Source organism: Lissotriton helveticus, chromosome 4_1, assembly GCF_964261635.1.
Source record: "Lissotriton helveticus chromosome 4_1, aLisHel1.1, whole genome shotgun sequence".
NCBI lineage: Eukaryota > Metazoa > Chordata > Amphibia > Caudata > Salamandridae > Lissotriton > Lissotriton helveticus.
This window is the reverse complement of record NC_136063.1, coordinates 376,298,536-376,324,930: the sequence shown is the minus strand read 5'-3', so window position 1 is coordinate 376,324,930 and position 26,395 is coordinate 376,298,536.

Sequence of the window (26,395 nt, the reverse complement as noted above, 5' to 3'; positions counted from 1 at the left end):
ACCAGACCTACGGTAGCGCACCACTCGCCTTTAGTTTTTCTTGGTCCTGATGAAGTGCCATCTGACTCATTAGGGGCAAAGTAGGCACAAAACATGTTGACACATTACACTATGACAGCCCTAGAGGAACATTACATCCACATATTTTAATTAAGCTTAAGCTACCACAGTAATACAGTAATAAAAACAGACAAGAGTAGGACTGCTCCAGACTTATTTTAACCCACCACCCTGTGCACTACCCAGCCCTCACACCCACATGCACCTTACGGCTTCTTCAAAAGATCTCCACCAAAGAGCCCTGTTTACGGGAACCCGTTGGGCATTGCAGTGCCGGCCCGATGAGAAGCTTGGCCCAATGATAAAGCATGACATCCTCTCGGGGTGTGTGAGGGCATCATGAAGAGAGACCTCCCTTTCCTGCACCTCTAGTTAGGAACTGCACACCTTCTTGATACACAGTTCTATTTGGAGCTTGTGTGCAGGACCTGTTTAACCCCTTCGCTGCTAGGCCTTTTCCCTTCCTGTGTTAAGCCTTTTTTGGGCTACTTGGGGTAGTGCGCGCTTAGGCCACTGTAACTTTTTGACCACATAAGGTATCCACGCCAATTTTGCGACCTTTTCTTCCAACATCTTGAGAAATCTACAGGTACCCGGGGCATGTGGATTCCCTTAGAGGGGTCCTAGAAATTAGCCAAAATACAGCAAAAAATTTTTTTTAAGAAATTGGGAAAAACGGGTTACAAATGAAAGCGTCTGGGTTTTTCCCTGCAAATGTTATCAAAAAAGGGTTTGTGGGGCTGAAATCACCATTTTCCCAGCTTTTGGGAAATGACAGTCTTTTGTCAGAAAACAAAAATTTTGTACACAGTTTTGGTATTTTCCTGGGACATAGCCTATTTTTGCTATTTTTAGTGCTTTCAACCTACTTCCAGTTAATGGTAAAAATTAGTATGAAAGCAATAATGGATACTGGAAAGCTATATATTTTAGAAAAGTAGACACAATTCTGAATTCAGAAAGGGGTCATTTGTATAGATCCATCCAGGTTTCTTTATAGAAACTAACAGTTAAATATTGAAAAAATCTAATTAGGTAAAAAAACAGCCCTTTGTGTCACCATTTTCACCTGTAACTTCTTGTAATTATGACAGCTCTTTGAAAGCAATATACCGTTAAATCCACTGGACCTTCCTGGTTGTGGGGATATATAGGACTTGTAGGTTCACCAAGAACCAGACGAACCCAGAGTCAAAAACTGAGTAGCAATTTGCAATGGCTTTTTATTATGTACCAGGTATATAGCAATTATTGTGTGAAAATGTATACATGGAAAAATCAGTCTGAAAGACACCTATGTATTTCCGAAGTGGGTACAAATTATAGAGTTTAGAAACAGTACATACTTGCATATTTTCGAAATTGGGAATACTCATACTAGCATGAGAATTATTGATAATTTTTCAAAATGACTTCTTTTTTACACAATGTCTTTCATTTGGAAGGCAGAAATGCATCAAAACTCAATAGGTAATAACCGATGCTTCACACATCTGAATTACCCTAAGTCTCCTGATAAAAATGGTACCTCACTTGTGTGGGTGGGCATAGTGGCCACGACCGGAAAGGGCTCAAAACCCAACGTGAACACACCACATTTTCACAACGAAAATTTACCCTTTTTTTGCGCAGCGTGTAGCTGTCATTTTTTAACCCTAGCTCTGCCGGCACCTAGGGAAACCTAGCAAACCTATACATTTTTGAAAACTAGATACCCAGGGGAATTGAGGATGGGGTGACTCGACTGCCTCCCACCAGGTTCTGTTACCGAGAAACCCTTGCAAACGTAAAGAATTGTAAAAAAAAACCACATTTTCCCCACGCAGATTCCAGAACTTTCCACCACAGAAATGTGAGGAAAAGGTATTTTTTGACACATTTTTAAGTTTTGCAAGGGATTCTGGGTAACAGAACCTGGTGAGAGCCAGTCAAATCACCCCATCCTGGATTCCCCTGGGTGTCTAGTTTTAAAAAATGTACAGGTATGCTAGGTTTCCCTATGTGTCGCTAGGGCCCAAAATCCACAGGTAGGCATATTGCTATAAACAACTCCATGCCTAGTCGGCTTTCTGCTGCCCGGGGGGAATATCGGGGGAGGTTGCCCCATTACGCCCCCAAGGGCGGCAGAAACACTGTGGCTATCTTTTGGGGGCGTGGGGGCATTGGTATGCCCATTCTGGGCAGCCACCACCCCCACGTACAAAAAAAGCCAGCATAACCGTTGGCGACTAGTGGGCTTTTTGCCCCCCCCGGCGGGGCAGATTGGGGGCTAATGCCCCCATCTGCCCCCACAGGGGGCAGAAAGCCTACTAGATGCCAGGGATTTTTTGGGGCAAATTTTAATTAGGGTGGGGCTGCCCAAAACAGCATGCCAACGTCTAGAGGGCTTTCCCCCACCCAGGGGGGAAGATTGGGGGCTACCGCCTCATCTGCCCCCCAGGGAGGGGAGAAAGGCTTTAATTTTTGCGGGGAGGCGTTTTGGGCAGCCCCCACCCTGATTCAAATTTGCCCCCAAAAAAATCACTGGTGTCAAGTGGGCTTTCTGCCCCCCCAAAGGGGCAGATTAGGGGCCAATGCCCCATCTATCCCCCGGGGGGGCAGAAAGGCTGTAATGGTGATGGGGGTGGGGGCATTTGCATGCCCATTTCGGGCAGCCCACACCATAAAAATGATTGCGCCCCCAAAAATCCCTAGCGTCAAGTGGCTTTCTGCCCCCCGAGGGGGAAGATTGGGGGCTACTGGCTGTAATGGTGGCGGGTGGGTGGCAGCATTGGTGTGCCCATTTCGGGCAGCCCCCACCCTAAAAAACTTTTTTAAAAAATCAATGGTGTCAAGTGGGCTTTCTGCCCCCCCAAAGGGGCAGATTAGGGGCCAATGCCCCATCCACCCCCCCAGAGGGGGGCAGAAAGACTGTAATAATTGCGGGGGTGGTGGGGCACGGGTATGCCAGTTTTGGGCAGCCCCCACCCTTATTTTAAATGTATTTAAAAATCCCTGGTGTCTAGTGGGCTTTTTGCCCCCCCGGGGGGGAAGATTGGGGGCTACTGCCTCCATCTGCCCCCAGGGGGGCAAAAAGACTAAATTGTGCCAATTTACATTGGGGGGAGCAAAGGCCCTTACCCATGGGGCCGCTCCCCCCCCTGGTGTCTAGTGGGTGGATCCCTGCTTGGGGATTGCCCTCCTGTGGCAATCACCAAGCAGGGATCCACTGGGGGTGCCATTAAAAAGGGGAGATTCACCCCTTTCCAACGATACCTCTCCCGTCTTTCTACGTGCTCAGGGGGCTGGGATAGCCCCCTGGGCACGTAGAAAGGGAAACTGAAATGAGCCTCTTGGCTCATTTCACTTTTGGTTTCACTGAAATGACGTCAGCGCGACGTGCGCGCTGATCATCAATTGAGGGAAACCGGGGGGGGGGGGGGCCTCGGGAGCTGCTCCCGGGCTTTGGGGGAGAAAAGGGAATCCCTCTGTACCCGCACCAGAGGGATTTCCGGGGGTGGGTGTCATGACGAGCTGAGCTCATCATGAGCACACAAGCACTGCTCAGCTCGTGATCAGCAGGGAAGGGGTTAAATACAGCTCCCGGTCCTCCCTTGTCTTTGATGAACCTGGGAATGTGCCAGATACACCTTCTCAGATGAGGCATAACAAGGAGAAATATCTTTATTTCTCCTTGTGTCTTCCTCTGTGTGTGCTGCATTCTGCAGCACCCAGAGGAATATGCCTCTCAGAAATGTTTTTGTGCATGAAGGTGCCTATTCCTGCATAAAAATAATCTTGCTGACAATGCAGGCACCCTTGGAGCTAGGCTGCTGAAATGGCACCAGCACAGGGGTAACTGTGAGAAATGCAGTGTATCAGATAAATACAGTTCATTAATGCACTTTCACTTTGATGAAGGGCAGCGCATCAGGTTGGCTTGCTGCTCTTTCCTACGCAAAATCCCTATAAATCAGACACCTAGAATACATATTGTACCCCCTTGTGAGAAAGTGGTTCTGCCCATCTAATCTAACCCGGATTATTTGCTTTTTGATCACTGTGTTATTTGACTTTTTGCTGTGGGGGAACCTGTGACTCTCCTACTGTACTCTCATGGTAAATCGATGGCACCTTTACTGCCAGTGTCTGCCTTTTAAGATATGGTTGCTGTGACACAGCAAGAGTAAGGGGCACTTGGCTGGTTACATGTGAATATGTGTGTATACCACATTTGTGCACATGTGTGAGGGCTGCGCTTGGGAGACTACCGACGTTTGCAGCCTGGTAACTGCACACAGGTATTCTGGTGCAGAGGGCACTGCAGGTTTGAGTATTGACCTTGTTTGGCCCTCACAATGCTGGTGTACAGGCATTGTGAAAGTCTGTGTGGTTTACTGTCGTATCTGCAGTGACACTCCATGGTACACCTATGGAAAGGGCTGACTTAGAGTGCAATTTCACTTCCCCTTGACCTACAGGCACCAAAGTCAGACCGATTTAGGACATAAACTGCATGAGAAAATCAGTTCTGCAATATCTATAAACATATCTGTACAGCTGCTGGGTCATCTAGGTATGTCGAATTTCCCTGGCTCAGCTCAGGATCAGAGCATAAGCCTTTTGTCACTTACATTACATTTCTCTCCAGCCACAGAAGCAAAGGCCTCCCCACAAATAGGAAGCAATGAACAGTGCTTCACAAAGCTCCTGAGGAGGAAAGGGGTGGGGCGGAATGCTCTGTATCAATCATCCAGCTGTCGCCCTGTTCCAAGGATGGGCCTGCCTAAGCCCTCTAAACAGAGGAGGGAGCCCAAAGTTCTGGAACCAACCCAGTAGGGGGTTTCCTTTGAATATTTTCTGGGAAAGGCCCTGGTAGTGATGTCAGCGAGGGATGGTGGTGAGATCCTCTAAGCAGATGTGGCAAGTGACTCCTTGGTTACTCCACATTGAAATGTCTCAGAAGGCTGTGCAGGAAGGTTGGGAGGGACCCGAGAGTTGATATGGAACCACAGGATAGGCCAGAGGTGCATCCCTGCTGGAACCTACGCCCCAACTGAAAAGATCTTGCGCAAGGGGGAGAGCTCTCTTGTTTGTGCATTTCTACTGGACACTGGGGCTGGAGGCGGACGCCATAGACAATTGGTTGAAAGAACCCTTTGATAGCTTTCTGGGCTAAGGACTCTGACTTAAACTTCCCCCAGGACCAGTGGGGCTCTCCCCAGTACCAGGGAAGCTGGTCCCCTTACACCTCCTGAGAACTAGTTGGGGGAAAGTCTGTGTTTCTGCACCAAGAAGGAGAGCAGCCCAGAGGAAATTCTAGGAGAAAGGCTGCTGCAGGGAACCAGTTAAGCCAGCTACCTGCAAAGTTCTACCCATTTGAGGTCTCATGAAAGTGCTGCAGGGCTTCCCCCAGGAGCAAAATAAAAACCAGATAAAAATCGGGCCAAATGGGCCAGAGATATGGAATTTTCAAGTTTGTGTGACCTTGGAACCCCAGCGCATAACTGAGCAATTGAAGCTCTGCCGCCAAAGGATTTAATCTCCAGGGGTAGGCAAGGGACCAGGGGTTGCCGTGAGTAGAGAATCCAGGGAAGTGAAGCCGGGAGAGGGAGCGCATGGGGCCCCCTCACTGATGCTCTCCAGGGTTTATTAAACCCAGATCTGTTGACTGGGTGTGAGTGTTTGATTGGTTCAGATAATCCGTCCATCACCACCCCCTTTTGTACCACTCCAGGGTTTAGAGTCACAGGCTGGGTTTATGATTGGGGTGGCCCGGGCCCTTGATGGCCACCAATGCATGTATGTGCTGTTGTGCTTTCCCCATGCTTGAAAGGAGTCCAAAGGAGCCCAGGACCTGAACCCTAGGCCTGAATGAGGGGCTGCTTGTAGAGCACTGCTGTGCTCCCACCTGATGTGGCCCTCCTGACTAGCTCCCCGTGACTGGGGGAGTCGGAGACCACCATGAGTGTTGCACCCTGTTTGAAGGAGCTGGTGAGGCAGAATAGACCTGCCGGCTCCTACAGCAGCACACAGGATTGCTGTCCATGCAGGGAACTGGGGGAGAAAGCCAGGGGTGGGCTCACTGGGCTGTCCCCCAACAGAAAGAAGGACCAGGAACCCAAAAAGAAAGAAAAGGGTTGGTGGTGTAATGCCGCCTGGCCAGAAACCCAAAAGAACCATGAAAAGAAAAGACGAGGCTCTACCTGTCACAGTGGGAGAGCCGCTAATAAAATATGCACAACACACGCAAGGAGCGCCCCATAAAGCCCATAATGGATTGTCTATTTTGGCCTGTTTAGGCCATGTCTCTCCCTTTGTGGTGGCTTCAGGATGATGGGGTCACCACCAATTAGGTCAGGAAGTGAGGGGGGCTGCAGGAGCAGTGCAGCCTCCCCGCAAAAAGTGGGGACTCCAAAAGAATGCCCAGGATTTCCTCACAGATTTTGAAAACTCCCAAGGCTGGAGATTTTGCTCTTCAGCAGGGTGTGATGCGCCCTCTAACGGCCATGTCTATAGCTACTGTACAGTGGCCTGAAGAAGGCTAATAAAAATGTACGTGTGGTGCGATTTTGGTTTCAGGTGGTTGTGATCATAATGTGATGCCCTCTAGGGGCTATATGAATATGTGTGTTTTCCTTGTTCAAGTTTATCAGGAATACACAAACTATTAAGTCATGCATATATTTTTCTTTTGAATGCTTTATTTAAATAAATAGATTAACAGTAATTTGTGATCAAAGTATATATGCTATATTGCCAGTTTTAAGTGCTCTCATCCCAACTTATGTTCAATCATTGCATTTAAGTACAAGTTAATGTTCAGACATTGGGTTTGTTGAACTAAACCCTCTTAGGTGAAGTCAAAATGCGATTGCGCAATGTCATCAAAAGGTATGTCCATCAGCCTTATGTATATTTCTAAATTACTGCGTAGTATTGAGTAGTGTGTGTGTGTGTGTGATAAATGTACTTTTCCCTTTTTCCAAAGAAAAAGCAAAGACTGAAAAATCATTTATTGAGTGTTATTATTGTGTACTAGCGAATGGTGATTTATGGCCCACATTACTTCCCCTGAGAAGGTCTTGAACTGCTCTGCTTCACTACCCTGTGAGCATCAAGCGCTAAAATGGGCTGTTCCCAGTGGGGTACAAATGTGGACCATTTACTTGCGCTAAACATCTAATGGGTCATTTTCTTACACCCCTCGAAGACGCAAGCCCTGTTTTTTGAACAACTCAATGAACCACTCATAAATAGACCTTATTACTTACGTAGAAAGGTCAACTCTAGATATTCACCTTACTTGATTTGGTAGGTCGCAAGCTAATGAAAATACAGTCATTGAATCCAGAACACAAGTGGCTGAAAATGCCAATGTTCAATTAGTTGAGTCCAGAGTGGAAAAGCTTTTTGTCTCAATCTCAAATTAACAGTACTGAAATGCCCATACATATCTGTATAAGTTGTTTTCGCATCTGATAAAAATAACAATCAGAAAATTAGTTCAAAATAAAAAGATTCAAGATAATGAGCATATTCTGTGGTTTAAATAAGAACTGTAATGTTTTACATAACATAGGTTTGGTGTGAGGGAATTACAACTATAAAGCAATTACTTTAAGTGCAAACTAAATGAGAATATATGCCAATGAGATGAATTCTGAATGGAATGGACATTGAACATTTGCAAAAAGAGCTTATCAAACTCAATGGCTATAAAAGCTTAACAATACAGACAGTGCACCCCTTTCAAGCAATTATCCATATACATCCTAAAATATAACACTACACCCTAATGAATTATTTTATTGGCTCATGGAAAAAGAGGTCTACTTGTCATTAGTTTTAAAAGAAAATAAGGAATCATAAGGAAGTACCCGCATGTTTGCTGAACCAATTATACATTTTTTTAATGTGGGCCAATAAATAAATAAATTTGGCAAGAGTGAAGAAAATAAAAAAGCTTTCCAATGTCTAATTGTAAAAAATAAATGTTACACCGAATTAAAGGCAGATTTATCAAGAGTTTGTGCTTGCACAAATTGACACAAAGCAGCTCTCCAATCTGGGAAGAGTATTTACTGTTTAGCACAAAAGGTATTCGGTGATGAAACGGTGCCTTTTTGTCTGTGCATTTGAACTTTGTGCCCCTTTGCGCCAAGGAAACGTTACATAAGTGGTACTTGGGCAGATCAGCGCGTACACCCATAGTTTTTGACTAAGGGTCTAAGATAGTTAGATGAGACTTTGCATCAAAAAACAATGCCCCTTTGAGGCAGCTGCAGAGTTTTGGAAGTGTTTAAATTTCTTAACACATTTCACACATTATATGTGTCCTGTACTTTACTGCACACATTCAATTTGTGGAATGTATTAGAAAATGTTCATTGGATTTTGTACTTGAAGGGTATGCAGACTGGGTGCCAGTAATAAATATGGCTCTGCGCTGCTTTCTTCTCCTGGCACAATGCAGTGCAGCAAATTTGGTTGTTGAGCTGGATTGTGTTAAAAGTTAGTAAATTTGCCCCATAGAATGTATGTTGTCTGTGAGAAGTTGGCCTGGCATATGCTGTCCCCTATTCTAGCGAGCACCTTGCACCAGTCCAAACATCCCTTATTGATGATAGGTTTAAGACAATCTTTATTGAAAGCTATCCTAATGGTAGCTATGGAGAGCAGCCTTCAGGATAAGTCTTGAAGGAGTGTAAAGCAGCTTGGTTTACCAGATTATAACCTCTTGAATGTCTAAATGAAAAGAGGTCCACACAATGTATATATATAAAATATATGTATTTATTTCTAAACATACTCTAGTAATACCTTTATGAGATTACAGAGCAAATACACAATTTAAATGCAGTAGAACTTCAGTAAATAGCACAATATACACTGGGCCCCAGGGGGATATCAAACCTTATATTAAGAAAGTGGTATAAGAACCACGACTTGACTAGACACAAGGCCTAGAGCCTGTAGAATCGCTGGGACCACAAGGAACCACCCATGGTTGTGATACAGGGGACCCACGGGGGATGCGTGCAGTGTGAGAACACAGTCGCGAATCACCGTTATCTTCTATGGGGAAAGTCGCAGTTGGAAATGTAAAGATTAAGATTACCTCACCCAGGGAAGCCTGATGCATAGGTGTCTTTTGGTGTCGGGAATCGTCGTTGATTTCAATGGCGATCTGCTGCAAAGTGCTGCTGCCGTGAAGAAGAAAGTGTCCGGTGTGTTCCAAGCCTGGATCGAAGATGTGAAGAACCTGAAAGCAGAGGGGACAGAGTCTGGGTCACTTGCCAGTGACCAGGGTCAGCGATAGACGAATGCCCACCGATGTTGGGTGATTCAGGTGCGAAGAGGTGCAGCTTGACTCTGCATCCACGAGGAACAGGAGGTGTCAATGATGACCAGGAGCTGGATTTGAGCTGTCCCACAAAGGATGTTGAGTGCTGCAGTGTCGGTGCCTGGATTGGACCCAACAAGCCTTGGCAACAGCAACCCATGCAGGAAGAGAAAAGATGCTTTGGTATGGACCAGCAAGGTCCAGGGGACTCCCCAAGTAAAGGAAAGTCAAAGTTGCCTTCTCAGGGACCCACCAGTTGACGGACCAGGGATCGCGAAGGTACCGCAAGTGAAAACACAAACGGCCGCCTCACGGAACACTCGTCGAGTGTAGGCCAGCAATCGTCAGTGGAAAAGGTGCTTGGGGTCTGGGCTACAAGTAACCCAATGCACAGCCTCAAGGGAAGTCGAGAAGCTGATGCACTTGCAAATGTGCACAGTGTCCAGGGATTCTAGTTCTATGGTACCCAGAGGAGCTTCGGGGTTGCAGCTTTACTGGGGACTCGGATCAGCCTCGGGAAGTATTGAAATCCTCCTCCTGTGTTACAAATTTTTCGGAGTCAGGCGGGAGCTTCGGAGATGCAAACCGGTCAGAAGCGTCTTTGGTGCCTGCCAAGTAAGGGAGTAACTTCTTTACTCAAAGGGAGATTCTTCAGTCATCCAGCATCGTGCAGATTGTCGAAGTTCCAGGATTCAGTATCAGGGTTTTGTCCAGGTGTAATCTAAAGTCCTGTTGCCAGGGGTTCCTATCTTATACCCGAGGAAGGGGTTGGACAAACTCTCGGGACCCACCTACGGTAGAGTCTGGACAGAGGGTTGACTACACCCATTTCCTTTGCCCTGGTTCACACCAAAGCATTGGCTGGTAGCCCCTGCAACTGCTTTGAACAGGGCTATGCACAGGGACACCAAATGTGCCCCCAGTGCTGACTTCAAAGCACGCTCAGAGTGCACCCACCCAGCCCCAATATACTAAAGCCTGTCTGGGAGGTGGTGACACCTCCCTGTGACAGGAAAACTATTGTCCAGGCCTCCTTTGCCGGAGTTTCGTCCAGCAGCAAGAGGCCAGACTCGTGTCTGTGGCTGTGGCATCCATTTTGGGATGCCAGGGTTCTTGACACAGCTGTTACTAGACATGTGACATCTTACATCACTAAGCAACTCAATTCAATTCAATTTTATTTACATTGTTACTAAAAAACATTGCAATATAATATAAACTGCCGATAAAACTGTAAATGCAAACAATAAAGTATAGTGTTATACATGCATAACTGATGGTACCCGCTTACAAACATGAACCACTTAAAGAAAGATCATCCTAAGCATTTTATACTTAAAAAATGGCTGTTTTGTCAAATAGCTTTCAAACTCTTCATTATTATCCGAGTGCAGGGTCGGGTGCAACATTGTGCAATATACTAAATTTGCTTTAAGTATTTGTCAAAGCTAAGCCTCAGATTTCCCTCCCAGCATGATTCGCTCAGTGAAATACAGTCAAATCAGCACTAGATGAAAGTTTTTGTCCTGCCGCCCACTAAGTGCGAGCTGCCCGGGTGAGGGAATCCTTTAGGTAATTTGAAGTGTCAGGGGCTGGCGGCAGGGCCACTGTCAATGGTCGAGAAGTGACTAATGTCAAGGACAGCCAGGCTCTAGGTCCATGTGCAAAAAGCATAGAGTGCAAAAAGCATAGAGTGCAAAGTGCAAGTACAAAGACGACAGGTTTCTGCCTCTCAGCATAGTTGAACTGCAAAATGGGGTGACCTAGAGCAGATATGATTTTGGCCTGCCACCTCTTGAAATGCGAAATGGATTGTAATCAAGGCCCCTTACTGACCCATTTTGGCATTTTCCTACCCACCAGTGCAAGGAACTTTACCAATCGACAGTTCAGCCGTGGGTCCTCAGATGCGTAGCAGGCTAACATAGGCTAACACAGCCTGTCTCTGCATGTGGATCCCGCTTTGGTTGAAATGGGCCTTGAACAGCTGCTTCTTCCCTCCAGCAGCTCTGTGCATGTGCATAACCAAAGAAAATTGAAACGAAGAATCTCTGGGGTGAGATATCACCCAAAAAGACTCTGGCAAAGAAACTTTGCAGCAATAGCATAGGCATGCAGTCACTCTGGAGTATGAGACATAAGAGCCATCCAGCCTAAGGTATAGGAAATCCAAAACAATTGTTTGGTCAGCTCTAGAACCAACTTTCAAATGCAACCATATTTTGAAACGTTTCTGTGAAATTAAAGCAATTGCAATTTCGGATCCAGAGAATAAAGACATTGTAAAAAAAAACCTGATGGAAGTTCAGCATTAGAGAATGTATGTTTTCATGGAAGTAGTACAATCTACTCAGGTCAGAGAAAAGCGAAGCCCAGTGAAAACACTGGGCACTTTTGTGCTGCAGTGTTGTGAGGAGGTGGGATGCCTGCATAACCCCCTACCTTGGCCCTGCTATGCTGATATGAAGGACGCCCTCTTTTTTTGCTTGCAGGGTTTCTCTGAGCCCTGTCTCCTTAATCAATACACCTCAGAGCCAGAGGGGGCATGTCTTGACCCTTGGCCAAGGGAAGTGGATAACTACAAGAGAGAGCAGACTGCAACAGGAAGAGTGCAGCCACCACTGGAAGGACGCTGAAGAGACGCCGAACCTGAGGGAACTACAAGCAACAGAACCACCCGACTTCTAGAGGAGGAACCACCTGACTTTACAGGAGTCACCTTGACAGACGCCGAAAGGAGCGGACAAGCGTCCGACACCCTGAAAGAGCCAAACTCGTTCATTAATGCTCCTAGCCACTTACCCAGAGGTGCGTGGCTAATACAGGTGTGTGACTGCCTTCGAGGATGGGGGTCGATGGGAGGGTGGCATACAGGACCCTATGAGCACCACTAAGGGAGGCAACCCAGCGGGGCCGTTTCTCCGTTAACCATGGCTTACTACTTGAAGGAACCAGCGCTTTTCACCGGTATGCATTTCTTGAGCACAATTCCCTAAAACCCTGGTACTTCCCCATTATTTGCACTTAGGAAAACTGGTGGAGGATGCAAGTACATTAGTAAGGGGAAACAACCTTTACAACGCAACTTTTACAACGCATTACCATTACAATGAAACTTTTAAAACGCAAGATCCATTACAACGCATGCCATTACAACGCAACCATTACAACGCATGTCATTACAACGCAGTCATTAAAACACATACCATTACAACGCATACCATCACAACGCATAGTACCTTTACACTATCCAAAACTTACCCTACTGTTGCACCCCCTGGAGTTAGAATAGTAATTTTTACCCCTACACTATCCAACACTTACCCTACTGTTGCACCCCCGGAGTTAGAATAGTAATTTTTACCCCTATACTATCGAATACTTACCATACCTGCAATGTAATGGTATGCGTTGTAATGGTATGCGTTGTAAAGGTAGTATGCGTTGTAATGGAATGCGTTGTAAAGGTAGTTTTAGACAATTCGTTGTAATGGCATGCGTTGTAAAGGAATGCGTTGTAAAGGATTTTGCGTTGTAAAAAATGCGTAGTAAAGGCATGCGTTGTAAAAGTATGTGTTGTAACGTCATACATTCTTAGTAAGGATATATTTACTTACTTGAGCTTTCCTTATCTCAAGAGTACCCGTGGGATACGTCCTGTAGACCCGAGCTGAAATAAGAAGATAGGGAAAAGATACAGATTTTCTTGACAGGCATTGTACAGAGAAAGCAAAATGCAAATAAGAAGACCCACATAATTTCAACCTACTGTCTCGTGCCTAGCTCTAACTGTACTCATGTGTGACAAGTGTCTAAATAAGCTTGGTGAAGCATTCAACATCAACCTTAATAAATCACTGCTGCCTAACCTGTGAAACAGCAGAAAAGAAGAGAATTTTACTACAGCACTTTGCTACAGCTCTTTCAGCCATGAAAAATGAGGAGGACTCAATTGAAAACCATTAAACAGCTCTGCATTTCACAAGTATTTTGAAATGTTGCAAGAGGAGGTAGCACAGGAAGCAAGTGTCATTGAGTACATTGTACACGTGGGAGCTAATGCTTAAATGGCTGATCCACTTGGTGAGCAACTCATTCAAAATGAAGCTTAAATGGCACTGAATAGGGTAGAGGTGGATGGAAAAAGCAACTGAAGAAATCGTAGACTTGCAAGCCATGTTCGAAAAACTGAACACAGAAAAAAGCTTGAAATGGCAAATTGATCCAAGGGTTGACCACATAATTCTTAATTAAAGAAAACGAGCTACAATTGCTCACAATTCACACCAGTGCTTCGTTTATCAGTGGACAAGCAGGCAGTGGCAAACCTCCTGTTATGCAGGCCATAACTGCATATGTCCATTAGAGAGAAAACCAGGCCCCCTTTGATTTTCAGGCCTACCCTGTTGTGCTTGTGTGTGATTTTAAGTGTTCAAAATTAATTTTACCGAAGGAGAGTTGGATAGTATGAAATGTGTCCCCAGCCTATTACTCCTGGCTTGGGTAATAGCACTATACTGGGCAGAGCACTCTGGGAAATTCAGAGTATCCAGCTGGGCGCCACTGAGGAAAAGACAATGTTATTTTTTTTAAATATAAATACGTACTTCAGGATATAAAGTGAAAATTTTAACTAATACTTCTACAATCCATTAAAATTACAATAAATAGTTGAATAACATAGTGCTTAATAGTTTTGTGACTGAGGTCTATGCCACATACATAATTTTCCAATGATTTCCTTAACTTAACAATGGGTGATATCACCCTCAATGCATTTTGAGTAGGGCCTTATTCAGGGCACAATACTACAATTGCAAATTTAAAAAAAACTACCCAAATTACTATCCAATTCTTGGCCTACAGTCAATCTCAGAGGTATCTATTTGCTACTCACTAAATATGGTGTGAAAAATTGTCCTACAAGAAGACTCCTAACAAAGAAGTGAAAGAGCTTGTTACCTTAAACAATATAACTAAAATCCAGATATTTTCTTTAGAATGGCAGATAAAAGAAGAGCTGTATGAAACATATTACAACCACAAAATTGAGAAGCGTAAGGGTTATAAAAGTACATACATGACATTAGACACAGATGAAACTAGAGAATGTCAAGCAAATTTGAATAACATTTTTAGATTGAGCCCCAGAGACTGATTGAATCATTGAGAAGACTAAGGAAGTCCATCCAAAAAGACAATGTCAAAGCTCTCATTCAATGTTAAATCAGCAACACGACTGGCGGGCTACTACATTGAAGGCATAACAACTCACCACTACTTAATGTTACATGTAGAAGATGACAATAAATTGTATTTTACTTCCCAGTAGAACAAAATCCCACTAAGCGAGTGTATGAACTTAAAACCCCAGTTTTAAAAATTGCAGGGTTAGAAACTGTAATTATTGTGCACAGAAACTTTAAAGCTGAATCAGGTTTGGTAAATGGGGAAATGGTAACAAAGTGAAATACATTACTTACCCAAATCGGGATGACATCAGTACATCGAAATTCAGTTTGATCACATGGAAGAAGCACAAATGGTATCTCAATCTTGCATTAGGTTTCTGTTCGCTAAATATTTACATGTGTGTCAAAGCAATTTTCTCTATGTCTTTAATATGCAGTAACTATTTATAAATCAGAAGGCCTCTCCTTCTTTGAAGCAATAGTGAAAATAGGACCAAAAGCCTTTAAGGAAGAGATGGTCTATGTTTCTTTGCCAACTGTGAATGAATGAATGAATGAAAGGAGTCTTCTAAAGCACAACTAAGCCCAAGGGTGTCAAGGCGCATAAGCCGGTGAAGTAGAGAGTAGTAACCAGGGAGGGTCTTACAGATACACTTCAGAGAAAAGCCAGGTTTTCAGTGCTCTGTGAAATAATGCAAGAGAGGGTTGCCTCAGGAGCTCAGGGGGGAGAGAGTTCCATAATCTGGGTGCAACCATGGAAAAAGCTCTACCTCCCCATTTAGCCTTTTTGAACCTAGGTACCTCAAGGAGATTTTTGCTAGAGGAGCGAAGTGATCGGCTAGGAGCGTACAGATGAATAAGTGACCTGAGACCCTCAGCACCTGTGCCATAGAAGGCCCCATGGGCAAGACAGAGAATCTTAAAAGAAATCCTAGACTGAATAGGAAGCCAATGTAGGCTTTTACGAGCTGCCGATGCCGAGGCAAGTCTAGGGAGGTTAAGAACCATCTTTGCAGCCGCGTTCTGAACCATCTGGAGGCGATGGATAAGACTCTTATTAATGCCCACATAGAAGCATTACAGTAGTCCAGTCTTGAGGAGACGAATGCCACAGTGGCCAGATTCCGGGCATCAGGAGACAGGTAGTGAGCAATTTTTCTGAGAACCCTGATGATACCACAACAGGTGGAAACGGTCCTACTGACCTGACGGTCAAAAGAAAGTGCGGAATCCATCAGAACCCCTAGGTTCTTAGCAAACTGATGAGGGGGAGGGCAGTCCCCGAGAGAGGCCGGCCACCAGTCATTAGACCAGATATCCTGACTGCTCCCGAAGATCAACACCTCCGTCTTCTCCCCGTTCAATTTCAGGATGTTCTGAATCATCCACTGAGACTCCACCTCCATGCAGTTCCTGAAATTCAGAGCAGAATCCTTCACAGGCTGTGAGAGAGAGACCATTATTTGGGTGTCGTCAGCGTATGAGAGTACCTCCAGCCCAAAAGATCTAACTATCCTGGCAAGTGGGGTCACGTAGATGTTAAATAATGTAGGGCTCAACGAGGAGCCCTGGGGGACCCCACAATGCACAGTCTTCGGGGCAGAAAGAAACTGGCCCAGCTTCACTCTCTGTTCTCTTTCATTTAGAAAGGAAGACAAGAGGCTCAGGGCAGGGCCTCCAACCCCTATATCCCTAAGGCGGGAGATCAGGATAGAGGGAGATAGGGTGTCAAAAGCCGCCGTAAGGTCTAGTAGGACCAGAAGAGTAGTATGGCCCTTATCGACCTGGGAGCGGATGTTGTTAACAACTGCCGTTAGGGCGGTCTCAGTACTATGAGATCTCCTAAAGCCATGCTGGGAGATATCAAGAAGGGCCGAGTCCTCAAGAAAAGAGCTAAGATGTCTATTAAGATGGGATTCCAACATCTTTGCCGGGGCAGGGAGGAGTGAGATAGGGCGGACGTTTTTCAGAACCCCTGGATCTAAAGTAGGCTTCCTGAGAAGGGGTTTAACAACCGCCATCTTCCAAGAAGATGGAAATACTCCCTCCGAGATCGCACGATTCATGACATTCATGAGGGGGAGAGTCACTACATCCCGGCAGGATTTCAGGACTTTAAGCGGGCAGGGAACCAAGGGGGAACCCGATTTGGTATTGTCCAGAAGCTGAGTCGTCAGCTCAGGGGTGAGTAAGGGGAAGGACAAGAGACTGGGGGGGTCCATCAGACGGGCTCCAAACTCTAGAATGGGCCAGAGTGTCAGGAGGAATCATACCATGATTTAATGATTCAAGAGAGCTGTAAATATCCACGATCTTAGAGTGGAAAAAGACTGGGATATTACAGCTCTTGAGATTCCACTATTGGAACAGCTCCCTGGGGGGAAGATAAGGAGTCTATAATTTTAAAAAGATCTCTAGGAGAGTTGAGGGAGACAGTAATCTTGGAAAAATAATCCCTTGTTTCCTCCGTGACAGCTAATTTACAATTCTTTATGCGGAGTTTATGTAGTTCCTTCTCTAAGGGATCCAGCTGGGTCCTCCAGCGCCTCTCCTGTTTACGACACCCTTGTCTCAGCAGCCTAAGTCTGTCCGAGAACCAGGGGGCTGAAGGGTTCTTTCTCGCGGAGTAATGCTTTTTAAAGGGGGCCAAGATATCCAGAGCCCCTGAGATGGTGCTTGCGAGTTCAAGAGCAGCAGAATTGGCACCCTGAAGTTCAGCGGGCATCAGTTTGTTCAAGTAAGGAGAGAGACTGTATATGGCCTGGTGCCAAAAGGCCACCAGGACTCCAAACACGCACAATGAAATAAATGCTCCTTTTAAACAAGCTGCAATGTATTTTATCACATATGTTTCATCCAAAGTTCATTTTGTTAGAGTCATTATATATTACAAACATATCATTTCCATCAATAAATCAGAACATTAAAGCATCATTAGTTCAATCAATGAAACTATGAGAACATAATCAAAACATAACAAAAACCCAATGCATTTCAGGGCCCTGCCCCTTCGTCAGGGGTCTGTATAAGAAAAGAGAAAAGAAAAAGAAGAAAAGGAGACCGTATTACTTTTGTTGCCAAGGGGGAAAAAATTTTTTGCATAAACTAAAACTTGCGTTTTTTACATCTGGCTCACCTAGTAGTTGATGTATTGCGCGTTGCCAAAAAGTTGACAGGGCGCGTCGTTCTCTTTAAAAGTTCTATGGAAAAACGAATGGAATTGTGTACTTATAAATGGTTAACTAACAGTCTAAGAAGTGCCATTCCTCAAGTGAATTTAAAAGGGCTCACCTGAGTGTGGAAAGCTATGTCCAATCTGAAAAACGCGAATGGACAACTATAAGTATGTTGATCAATAATACTGAAGTGGCATAAAATAAAATAAGGAATGCGTGCTTTTACCTGTGGGGTGTGTATATGTTCTAACCCCCAGACGAACAATCTTGTCACCAGGGTTGCCTACAAGACAATAAAATCAAAGAATTGGAACTAAATATATCCTAAAGGTTGTCTGCCGATCTGGCCGCTTTAAGCAAGCACATTTGCTTACCTGCGGGGAAATTAGTATTGCCGGTCCCGCATCGTGATATGAGGTACACGCGTCCGCTCTGCATAAAGAGAACGAGTGTTACTTATGTCTACTGCGTACTCGTTTTGACCAAAAACGAAAAAACGAAAAAATGAGTTTCTATCTCTTACCGGTTTGCGGCCGGAGTGCGGGCGGAAATCTGCTCAATTCTAAATGTGCCGAAAAAACCGCGGGTACTTCTTAAATCCCCTTTGCTCTGTTTGTTAGAAACTCCAACATAGAAGTAGGACTGAGAGCAAAACGTGTCAACCATTTTGAAGTGGTATTTTTTCTCTGTTGTTTAGGAAACTCTAACTTAGAAGTAGGACTAAGAGCAAGACGTTTCGGCCATTTTGAAGTGGTATTTTTGCCGAAACTAATAAGAGGAAGTGTAAACAAAAAAGAAGAGAGGGAAAAGATGAAAAAAGAAAGAATAGAAGAATAAACACAACAAAAAAGGGGGCATTTTACCATCTATATCAAACAATTCCTACCTATTTACAATCTGAATCTCACCATTTGGATAGTAATAACAATCATATATTGAGATATTAAACCTCTGAAATACTAGCCATGTTATAAAAGTCAATGTTGAACAATGAGTGTGTGCCAACGTGTGGGAGTCTCACCAGGGGCTTGGTGAGTGTTCTTTAAAGAAAACATGCCATGTCCAGCTTGTCATTAAGCCCAAAAGGGGTCAATGTTTGTAGTTTACGGATCCAGAAGGCCTCTTTCTGAAGTAAAATCTTGGAATTATCCAGGCCCAAACGTTGTGGGAGTAGTTCAATCACCTGGAATCTTAGTTGAGCGATAGTATGGCCAGCTTCCCACCAGTGTTTTGCGAGTGGTGATGTGTAGTTCTTATTCCTTATGCGGCTCTTGTGTTCCGACAGTCGCAATTTCAACTTGCGCTCAGTTTTGCCGACATATAAAAGGCCACATGGGCATTTAATTGAATATACCACAAATTAATTACCAACTAACAAAAGCAGAAGAACATCTACTCAACAAAGGTACATCTTTTGTTCATACCTACCACACCAATCTACTTGAGACTGAAATAGCCCTATATAAATTCATGAGGATCCTGAGACTCAGGCACTTTTTTACAGTGCTTAACCCCATTGAGAATGAAGATAGCGCCTCCATCAAGTTTAAACCGAAGAGTACCTTTATGGCTCCAGTTTCTCATAAAAGCCTTGACACATTTGAGTTACTTGTCAAGATGGATTTGAATAAAGTTCAATACAAAAAAAGGATCAACAACCTAACAAGAGCGGAATATAGTACTTTACACGCACTGGCCAACAACAAAAAGATCATGATCCAAAAGGCGGATAAAGGCGGAAGCCTTGTGATAATGGACTTGGAATTTTACGTGAGAAAAGGTTCAGAGCATGTGCAAGATGTAAACACTTATGCCAAACTGGACGAAGATCCTACTAATGCTATAGCCAAAAACCTTGATGGCCTATTAGACAAATTTGAAGAACTCGGCTGGATAAACATCACAACCAAGCGTTACCTGAGGCAAATATACCCAAGAAGACCCAGGATATATTTCTTGCCGAAAGTGCATAAAGACTTGAAAGACCCCCCATTTAGACCGATAGTTTCGGGATGTGCCTCTATCCTCGAAAATCTGGGTATCTTCATTGACGCACACATGCAGTCCTTCATCAAAAAATGGCCGACCTATTTGGAAGACACCTCAGATTTTTTGCGAAGCCTTTCAACCATTGAGACAACAGACACAGGGAATTGGACACTTTGTACAATCGATGTTACGGCTCTTTATACATCGATTCCTCACAAAGAAGGCTTAGAAGCAATTGAGTGGGCCTTACTCCTTGATGACAAGCCGGATGAGTTGAAATACCTAATTCTGCAGTTGCTAGAATTCTGTTTGTCTAACAGCTACTTCACATGGGAAAGAGAATATTACTTGCAGCTCACTGGGACAGCCATGGGCTTTCCAGGGGCCTGCATTTATGCGAACATTTTCATGGCAAAATTCGAGCTTGATTATATCTTGGAAGACAGCACTTGGCAGGCAGGCCTAGTGTACTATAAAAGGTACATTGATGATGTTTTCATCATATGGAAGCGACCAGTCCTGGATTTAATCCAAAACATTAAAAGTTTGAATCTTGCTAACCCAAGGATACAATTCACGCACAATATCAGTAAGGAAGCCTTACCGTTTCTGGACGTCTGGGTTGCGCTCAGTGAGAATTCCATCAATACAACCCTTTACAAAAAGCCTACAGATAGGAACACCTCACTTCTGTATGGAAGCTTTCATCCTTCAAACCTTGTCAACAACTTACCGGTCTCACAATTCATGAGAATAAAAAGAATATCTTCTGATAAAACCAGTTGTGATAAGCATATTGAAGAGCAGAAGCAACGTTATTTAGACAGAGGTTATCCGCGCAAATTACTGGATGCACATGTGAATCACATCAAGACTATCCCAAGGGCAGATCTTTTGAAAAAAAGACTTAAAACTGAGAACAAAAGAATGGTATTTGTGTCCAAATATTCCACTGCTTCTAGGGACATAAAGCGTATTATCTTGAAACGATGGGAGATCATTCAAGTCGAGAAAGACTTTGGCAACTTATTCAGCGAAAGGCCTTTGTTTGCTTATAAGAGAGCTCAGAATCTCAAAGAACTGCTCAATAAACCAGGCCACCATATGGATACCCCCCAACAGCTTGCAGTATATAAAGGAACTACTCGCTGTTATAATTGCAAAAATTGTAATAATATAATACCGGGGAACGTCTTACTACATCCTCGCACAGGCGAAAAAATCCAATTGAGGCACAGCACCACTTGCAATTCTGAATTTGTGGTATATTCAATTAAATGCCCATGTGGCCTTTTATATGTCGGCAAAACTGAGCGCAAGTTGAAATTGCGACTGTCGGAACACAAGAGCCGCATAAGGAATAAGAACTACACATCACCACTCGCAAAACACTGGTGGGAAGCTGGCCATACTATCGCTCAACTAAGATTCCAGGTGATTGAACTACTCCCACAACGTTTGGGCCTGGATAATTCCAAGATTTTACTTCAGAAAGAGGCCTTCTGGATCCGTAAACTACAAACATTGACCCCTTTTGGGCTTAATGACAAGCTGGACATGGCATGTTTTCTTTAAAGAACACTCACCAAGCCCCTGGTGAGACTCCCACACGTTGGCACACACTCATTGTTCAACATTGACTTTTATAACATGGCTAGTATTTCAGAGGTTTAATATCTCAATATATGATTGTTATTACTATCCAAATGGTGAGATTCAGATTGTAAATAGTTAGGAATTGTTTGGTATAGATGGTAAAATGCCCCCTTTTTTGTTGTGTTTATTCTTCTATTCTTTCTTTTTTCATCTTTTCCCTCTCTTCTTTTTTGTTTACACTTCCTCTTATTAGTTTCGGCAAAAATACCACTTCAAAATGGCCGAAACGTCTTGCTCTTAGTCCTACTTCTAAGTTAGAGTTTCCTAAACAACAGAGAAAAAATACCACTTCAAAATGGTTGACACGTTTTGCTCTCAGTCCTACTTCTATGTTGGAGTTTCTAACAAACAGAGCAAAGGGGATTTAAGAAGTACCCGCGGTTTTTTCGGCACATTTAGAATTGAGCAGATTTCCGCCCGCACTCCGGCCGCAAACCGGTAAGAGATAGAAACTCATTTTTTCGTTTTTTCGTTTTTGGTCAAAACGAGTACGCAGTAGACATAAGTAACACTCGTTCTCTTTATGCAGAGCGGACGCGTGTACCTCATATCACGAAGCGGGACCGGCAATACTAATTTCCCCGCAGGTAAGCAAATGTGCTTGCTTAAAGCGGCCAGATCGGCAGACAACCTTTAGGATATATTTAGTTCCAATTCTTTGATTTTATTGTCTTGTAGGCAACCCTGGTGACAAGATTGTTCGTCTGGGGGTTAGAACATATACACACCCCACAGGTAAAAGCACGCATTCCTTATTTTATTTTATGCCACTTCAGTATTATTGATCAACATACTTATAGTTGTCCATTCGCGTTTTTCAGATTGGACATAGCTTTCCACACTCAGGTGAGCCCTTTTAAATTCACTTGAGGAATGGCACTTCTTAGACTGTTAGTTAACCATTTATAAGTACACAATTCCATTCGTTTTTCCATAGAACTTTTAAAGAGAACGACGCGCCCTGTCAACTTTTTGGCAACGCGCAATACATCAACTACTAGGTGAGCCAGATGTAAAAAACGCAAGTTTTAGTTTATGCAAAAAATTTTTTCCCCCTTGGCAACAAAAGTAATACGGTCTCCTTTTCTTCTTTTTCTTTTCTCTTTTCTTATACAGACCCCTGACGAAGGGGCAGGGCCCCGAAATGCATTGGGTTTTTGTTATGTTTTGATTATGTTCTCATAGTTTCATTGATTGAACTAATGATGCTTTAATGTTCTGATTTATTGATGGAAATGATATGTTTGTAATATATAATGACTCTAACAAAATGAACTTTGGATGAAACATATGTGATAAAATACATTGCAGCTTGTTTAAAAGGAGCATTTATTTCATTGTGCGTGTTTGGAGTCCTGGTGGCCTTTTGGCACCAGGCCATATACAGTCTTTATTCACAGTGTGCAGGCACTAATCCCGACACAGCACATATACTGGTTTAATTTGATTAAGTTTGAATATTCGAGTGCAGCCCCCTTTCATACACAAGTAAGGAGAGAGGGCTTCATTATTGATGGCTTTAAGGTTCCTTCTAAGTTCCCACTTCTTAGCGTCCAGGGGAGAGGAGGATGTGTCCTGAAAAGACAACTCTAATGGAACAGCCAAGTGATCGGACCAGGCAAGGGGGACTGGGGGGCCCACCTTCAACCTGGGGTCATTGGAAAAGACTCCGTCAAGTGTATGCCCAGCCAAATAGGGTGGGACCTACCACCAGTTGCGTCAGATCACAGGAGTCCAGAGTATCCAATAAAGTCTTGGTATCTCTGGATTCCATGTTTCCCAGATGAAAGTTAAAATCGCCCAAGAGGGTGATGTTAGACCTCTCAACAAATGGCTCTAACAGCTTGATCATATCCTGACTAAAGGAAGATCTAGGGCCTGGCTGTCTATAAAACAGGAGGCCAGAGTAGGAGATGGAAGGAGAAGAGTTGATAGAAAAATAAAGAGCCTGAAAAGCGTCAGAAGGGGTAGACAGAGCCTCAGTACGACAAATAAGAGAATCCTTATATAGAATTCCTAAGCCTCCTCCGCGACGACCAGTTCTATCCATCCTGGCGAGGGCATACCCAGTGGGAATGGCATCTATCAAATCAGGTCCTGCGGAATCAGATGCCCAGGTCTCTGTAATGAACACCCACGTGGGTTTCCTGGCAGAGACAAAGTCCCTAAGGGCAATATTGTTTTTTATTAAAGACCTGGCGTTGATAAGAAAACCCCTTTCAGTAATTATATTCGGGGCGGGCTTAGGAGCGACTAAACTAAGCGGTTTAACTGTGAAAACCCACTCAGGACTGTAACAGCTAAGCTTTGCTGAAAGCAAAGTTAATGCAGTGTCCAGCTGTCTTAGAAAATAGAATGGACTTAAAACATGTATGATCCTGATCTTGAACAATATTAAATCCCTGAAAAATGGTACACAGAGAGAAGAAAATTCAAGAGAACAAAAAGGAAATGAAGATTGGAAACCAAGGAAAGAGGATAAACATGACAAGCACATATTGGAATATACTTGTCAAACAGAAGTCAAGTAAATTGTTACCTGAATGTGACACGTCAGTAAATGCACTTCTTGGACTTAAAAAAGTATCTGAACTTCTGCAGGAAATTAAACACAGAATTCTAACCTCTGAATCGAATAAAATGTTAGCAGAAACTAAGAAAGACAGAAAAGTGAAACACAAGTTAACAAGAATTAGAAAAGCAGCAGTAAAAGCCTACATGGAGAATTAATACAAGCGGCAGGAATATCATGCCTATGATTTCTTGATGAGTTATTTCTATCAGTTAGAGAATGAAGGAATAGGCATCGAGAATGCATTACAACTAAAGTATGCTTGGAAACAGAAGTGTTCAAACTATAACCACATAAAAGAAACATATGATGGCCTAGAAATGTTTGCCTACTATAGTGGTCCACAGGAATACAAAGTGTGCTTTGAAAAAAAAATAATGCAAAACACATTGCAGTTTGTCGAAACCGCATAGGAAACACTCAGGCGAAATTAGCGTGATTGTATCTCATCTTAATCTTGCTTTACAACGAAGAGCGGGCCATACTGTACAGAAACTACCAATTTCGAGCACAGTCAGATATCTTTAGATGGCAAAACATACAGTGCCATTCCTATTATTTTCCAAAAGACAACATTACTTCAGATCAATAAAAAGTTGTCTTGAAGAACAGTGTGACTGAACGCAGTGTAGTGATGAAAAACATAATGGTAAGAGAACGCCTACATAGGAAATTTGAAAATGCATAATTATATAGGAACATAGATTCTAATTATAGAAATAGATTGTTTTAGAGCTATAACACAAGAACAAGTAATTAACCATTACAAACAACAGACAAGTTGAGCTATAGCACAAGAAAAGGTTATTAACCATTACAAACAACAGACAAGTTGATATATGGCTGTAAAGGAATAGCAACAAAAGCATACCCCGAAATAGTTTAAAAAAAATACAAATCTGTAAACATAAGGATGGCTCAAGAATCTGACAACAGCAGAAAACATTACATTTTAAGATCCATAAAAATGTGTGGCAGCCATCATTAGAAAAAAAAACCTCACAAAAATAAGTTTGGTTGTGTATATAGAGCAACAATTTTGTCTCCTGTATCAAAACTTTGTCTTGTATGTCATACCCATGATCGTGTGTAACACTGCTGCCAGAAAAGAGACCCTTTGAGGACGAGAACCCTCACTCACCCGAAGGTGACACACTTCATCATTGGGCTCCCTGTACTGCGAGGTCCATGGTGTGGGCTACAACTCCCCTAAGATCTCCAGGGGTCCACATAAACTTTATTAAGTGGCCTATGGGACCACAAAGTTATAACTTTGAGGTCCTTACAAATGCCCTGGAATCCCTTTATGGGACCATAGTTGGGCAGAAACATGTTGACCCCCAACAGGGATATGATAAATTAAACCCTAGTCCTCTTTTTAAATAAAGTTTACATGGACCCTTGGAGATAGTTTTATCCATCAATATAACACTTTGTCTCTGCACTCTGCCCCTCACCACCCCTGCACCATCGCTCATCCTTGAAAAACACCTCAGCTCCTACCCTTAGGGTAGTTGTAGCCCACACCATGGACCTGGCAGTCCAGGTGTGAGGAGGGAGCTCAATGATGAAGTCTGTCACCTTCGGGTGAGTGAGGGTTCTCGTCCTAAAAAGGTCTCTTTTCTGGCAGAAGTGTTACACAGGATCACTGGTAAAACATACAAGACAACATTTTGATACAGGAGACTAAATTGGTCCTCTGTACACACAACCAAACTTATTTTTTGTGAGTTTTTTTATTAATAGAGATCAGTAATGCCTTAATTTAAAGTACTAATAGCCAAAATCTATAGGAGACTTTTTTGAATCCTAACAGTTATTTTTTCTATCGCAACAAAAATGGTTCTAAAATGATAACGGCAGCCATATTCTTCCATTTAGATTAAAAGCTAACTTGCTCCATGATTGCTTAAGTTGTTGTTCAGAACCCTTAAAAAGAATCTTGTCCAGTATCTGAAATGGTCGAAGCAGATAATTATATATAAAGAATAGTATGCATTGTGTGTTAAACCTGATGTCCATTATAGTTATTAGGAGGTTATTAACAAATAAAATGAAGTTTACAATAGAAGAAAACAAAAAAAGGAAGGCCTGTTGAGATTTTGAGAACAGCTGGTATTTACTCCCAAATCATAAATGCTACACTCAATGAAATACCCGGGTGTATAACAGAAAGAAAGTAAGAACCTAGAATGCAAGAGGAGTATTCCTTTGATAGGACAACATTCCTCAACTATCAGAGGTGGCATGCTTCATCATAGAAATTCTCCTCACATTGTATTATACAACTTACGGTGCCAGCTATAACTCCCTATCTAATCGGGAGCAGCTCTTCGGATGTTTTTTATTGTGTGCAGTGTTTACAAAAAAAGAACATTAGAATTAAAATGTTCATTTGGCAGTTAAATTAAAAAATCACTTACAA